Here is a 5,659-nt window from a genome sequence, read left to right as displayed (position 1 = left end):
GCCAGTTAAGTCTCCATTATATTTAATATTATCACAAATATTCTCTAAATCAGACTTGGCGACATGACTTACCACTCTGAATTGGCTTATGTCTTCTGACTCAGTCTTTTCTTCATTAGAATTAGGTTGAGATACATATTTTCTTCTTTGTTTCTTCTCCACATGACTAGATTGTTTAGTAGCCTTCTACTTTTCCTTGACTTGCTCCTTAGCCTTTTGAGTAGATGCTCTTGTGGTAGCTCTTGTAGCTAGAATATTAGGCTTAGTAGTGCTTGGTTTGACAATTTTCTTACCCTTAGGTTGTTTTGCAGGCTGTATTTTAGCTTTCCTCTTCTTGGGTTCTGGCTTAGTTGGTGCTTCCTTGGCCCATTCCTCCTCAACACCTTCTTCTTTTGCATCTTCACCCATGCCTTGGGTTAGATCAAGAGGTCCTTGACCTTGTTCTCCTCCTTTCTCTTCTTCTTCTTCTTCATCATCATCTTCATCATTTCCTTCAGCATCATCACCTTCTCCAAATTTGGCTTTCAATTTCTTTATTAATTGATCTTTCTTCTTCAAAGTTGAGGTAGTTTTCAACTCCATTTCAACATTAGACTTGACAGCATCATAGTTACCAAAATGTTAGCAATTTTGTCAATGTCTTATGTAAGAAGTGTAGTGATAGCTACTAAAGCTTCATCAATATTTATTTCATACCCTAGAGGCTTGAGCCATCTCACTCTAGGTACTGTAGCTTGAATGTAAGTGTAATCAATGTCAACTAAGAAACAAATATTATTATAGTACTTTTCCACTAGTGAAATAGAAATTCTCAACCTTTATTTCATAGACTTCTTAAAGTGTTCAAAATAACTTGTCATTAATGATTCAAAGTTGTCTCCCATTTGTTCAATGTATTCATTTATTTGCATATCCATTGATCTATTTTTTTTCTAGTCCACCTTGCCAAAAGATTGGAATTCATCTTGTACATAAAAGAATATGCACACAAGTATTGAACCAAACTTACATTGAGCACTCTTTGACTTCCTTATTACTCCTAAGTTTTCAATGATTTTCTGCAATTAAAGTTCTGCATGATCATAAGTATGATCTCTCTTCACAATCTTATAGGCTACATCAACTACTATACATGGAACACTATTTAATCTACTTGACTGATAGAATTTGTGTGATATGACCCTCACTAAAAAATCTAGAAGTGGATCTTTGATAATATCAATAGTCATTCCTCTCTTATTCCACTTAGCCCCTATGTTTTTCTCAATTACTTCTTTAGCATCGCTCCTTAGGGTCTTGTGCCGATCTAGGGTTGGGAAACCTATAACCCTATGCATGATTCTCTTCAAAAATTTAATGGCTCCTTCTAACCATTGACAACCATCATGAATTCTACTCAAAATGTTTCTAATCCATTCTATTTTTAAAAATGTTGGGAAATCTAGGGCACGAGTTAAGCCCTTCCTCTCTACAATTTAAAATTCTTCCTTCAACACTCCATTCTCACATAATTTTTCATATACCTAGTGTGTTTCCATATCTCCTATTGCTCCTGTCTTGTAGTTATAGCATTTTCTAACATCTTGAACCATTACGACCTTAGGAGGAATAATAGATAAAGTGCCAACAAGGTTATTTTTATAAGCAACTTCTGGAATTGACTTGAATTCTAGTTGCTTGACCTCATTTCTAACTATTGTGGTGTCCACAACACATGCCTCATTCCTTACTAGGAATGGGGACCCCCTACTTTTTTTGACTCCTGGACTCATAGTTCAAGAGTTGGGAGAAGAAAATTTGGTTAGAAGTTAGAATTTTAGAGTTAAAAAAAACTTTAAAAATAAAATAAAATCATGTCACACCTGTGCATGCGTGCAAGTGAAACATGTCCCATGTACTACCACACACACTGATGCACTGCACACACATCACTTGGCATGTAGGGGTGGGAGAGGTTATAAAACCTCACAATTCATTTTTTTAAAAAGCATTTTCAAGTTGGTTGTTGACTTTCAAATGCAGGTAATTCTCAAACCCTCATGCTCAAACATTAAGCCTCATGCACATCTATCATACTATGGCAACTCAGGCCCAAGCGCCCTGTACCTATATTTTTGGTGCCATGCATTATCATGCTCACATGCCTAAGCATCATACTAGTTATGTTATGGCACTATGCACTCAAGTACCATGCACTTGTCTTGAACACAACTACACATCCATCATAATGCAGTGTTGTGCACCTTTGCGTATCAGCGCCGCACTCACCTCCCACCACCGCATAAACACTCCTAGCACCACGTACCTTGCCTATGCCAGTGTGCCAACTTAAACCCTTTGTGCTCCTTCGCATCTCCATTCCCTTCGCATATCTACACATCTTTCGTGTATGTACGCCATTACATTCTGTTGCCTATGCCCCAACTAAAAATTTGAGCACCTCCACTCACTCCACGCCTTCAACTCCTACACTCACCAAACTACTTATGCGCAATGCTCCTCTTTCAAAGTTCCCACACACCATCTTTTCAGAACCCGCCCCCCCCCCACCTTCGCGCATCATCTCCAAACCCTACCCATGCACCCTTGTGCCACCTGCCCTCTCGTGAACACGCACCATGCCTCTACAAATACGCGCCTATGCCTCACACATTTTTCTTAAAAAAATTTATTTTTTAAAATATTTTTCAATTTTGTTTTTTTTTAATAAAATATAATATAATACAAATATTTTTTTTAAAAAATATTATATATATATATATAATATTTAATTTTTTTAAAATATATATATATATAATATTTAATTTTTTAAAAATATATATATATTGAAAAATACCCAAAAGGCACATTTTTTCTTTTCTTTACACTTATTTTAATTTAAGAGTTATATGTTAAAACTTTGGATTAATAAATGTTTATCTTATTGTGTGTAGGTGATTAAATGGCATCCACATCTAGAATTGCACCCAAACTAGTTGTTTACAACTTCCAAGGTGTAACCCTAAAATTACGGTTACACTATGAGTACTCTAAGATCAAGGACATAGAACTTGGAAACATAGACTTGGGAGAGTTCTTGAGAGTTTGTAACAATCCAATCGAAAGGTCATCCTTGAGATCCACCCTAATCAATTCTAGATTAGTAAATGTAGCATCACATCTTGGGACCATGCAATCCGCTGAATTGATTATGACCCTATATCGACATTTTGTTCTTGATGAAAGGGTGGTAAAGAGAATCACTGGGGAAGTGGTCTAGATCTACAACTTGATAATATCGAGTGGGTTTTTCATCTACCCAGAGCTGATCAATTCATCAAGCTTTCATATGAAGTAGTTGAGAGGTGGAATAAAGATCATTACTAGGAGGCCATCGACATCATATATTCCTCATAGTTCATTGAGAAACCACCTTGGGGGAAGAAAATCAGCAAAGTGGATATGACTTAAGGATACATGAAGGATGACATTAGATATTCAATCATTCTCTTGAGTAGAGTTATGGGATTGCTTGCAGTGGGTCATCTTGCTCTATTCATGGTCAAATTCATTGAGACCATTAGACATGCAAAGATGACACTGGATTGGGCCATCACACTTAGTGAAAACTTGTGTGACTAGTTGCAGATAGTAAAGGACAAGAAGAAGTTCTATATGACTTCTTATGTGGTATATCTACATGCAACAAAGGCAACTGACTATCTTGGGTTGTACAAGAAGGGTAGTATGTAGGACCCTAATGCATGGCCATATATAGTCTATCCTTAGCTAGTGAAGAAGAAGCTCTCACCATAGAACAAGGAGTATAGAATTGTGAATGATGCCTTCATCTTTTCCATCATTCAATTCATTGAAGGGGATTATGGGAAGAGATTTTCCGACGAAGCCAAGATGTAGATCATAGCTCTTAGTGCATATTTCATCCAGTTCTAGACATTCACATACATTTGGGTTGGTGGTACATCCATCAATCCGAAGAAACTCCCAAGGTACCCAAGTGACAAGTTGGTTCTAATGGAAATTTCTTGGCAAATTGAGTTAGCTTATGAGAGGATCAAAAGACAATGGAGGCCTTTTTGAGATCGGCCTTTTGTAATAGGAGCATACTAGGTAAAGAGAAAGTAGGATATCCGAACTTTTGCGTGGGAATGGGAGAATTATCCTCTTGAAGAATATAATTCTCCCTAGCCATTCTTCAAAAATGTTGGTAAAGTGGAAAACCTAGCAAGAAAATAGTTCTACCATGAGGATGCCATTGAAGATCATTGGATGAATGCCATAGATGATTATGATGTGCATATTAGAGACTATTATAGAATGGCTTTGTATTTAGAAAAGAAGGCTCTCCATTTGACCATCCCGGATGAGATTAGGTTACAAGATTTGTAGGAGCTACTAGATCCCCTATTCAATACAAATAAAGCTGGTGAGAGGCCCATTCTGAATGTAGAAATTGATAGAGAGGAAGGAGACAATATTAATCATCAAGTGAGACATGTCATTAGAATGACAAAGAGTTGGATCAAGAAACCCTTTCCACTTGAACCAATTTTGGATATAGTGATATTCCATGCACATGCTTGCCCAAAAAGGGGAAAGGGAAAGAAAGTCATAGTTCCTATCTTTTCACTCCAGCCTACTATTAGGCTAGAAATAGTCTACCAGCTTGATCATCCAGTGGGATACTACCACCCTCCAAATAAGAAGAAGGAAAAGAGAAAGAGAACCTCTCCTTAGAGGATTCAGGTAGAGCATGTTGAAGAATAGGCCCCTTCACAGCGACAGGAATCCACTCTCCAAGAACCCCAAGATGGTGGAGCTTGTCATATCTAGGATGAATTTACATTGCCTCCTATTTTGTCAAGTCAACAAGAAGAGGGAGAAATTCTAGAGACATCCATTCATCCGATGCATGAAGAGCCTGCTTCTCCTATGGTTCCATAGAAACAAACGAGGATTAAGGTTAGAATGAACAAGAGGCAAAGAGTTTGTAAAAGATAAGCGGCTAATCCATCTATTCTTGAAACCATTCCCAAGGAGGAGTCAGATGAAGAGGAGGAGAAAGTGCCTCTACAAAGGAGAATTGGGCTGGCCAAAGCCACAGAATTGGAAAGAAGGAAGAGTGTCACAAATACCCCACCACCCACCCACGCTGAAATAGTAGAACTCTCTTCTTCAAAAGACAAAGTACAAAAATGGGTGAATGAGTGAAGGGAGCTAGGTGGTGATGTTCTCTCCATCCCAGATTTTGATTTTATGCATGTGGATATAGAGTTAGTTGGAGATAAGATCAGAGATACCCCTAAAGGTGAACTTCAATAGCAAGATTGGATGTAAAGGCCACTTGAGACACAAGGTCCTCATCTCACTCCCCCATCTTCACCTCATCTCATTCCCCCATCTTCACCTCAGGTTATGATGGTAGATAAGGCTTCAGTAGCACCTCCACCTCCGAATTTAGAAGAACATGTTCAGAAGGAATCATCATTATGAGGGAAACTAGAACCAAGGGTTACTAATGAGCCATCAAAAGAGGCACATGTAGTAGAATGTATACAACAACCTTCTCAAGAAGCTGAGGATCAAACTATAAGATCTACAAAAATAGAGACTATAGAAGAAGAACCCTAACAATAGGAGACTCCAAGAAAGAGTGATA

Source organism: Cupressus sempervirens, chromosome 3 (genome assembly GCF_028749045.1).
Source record: "Cupressus sempervirens isolate cs-2001-9-10 chromosome 3, ASM2874904v1, whole genome shotgun sequence".
NCBI classification, from domain to species: domain Eukaryota; kingdom Viridiplantae; phylum Streptophyta; class Pinopsida; order Cupressales; family Cupressaceae; genus Cupressus; species Cupressus sempervirens.
Note: the sequence above shows the minus strand (reverse complement) of the source record.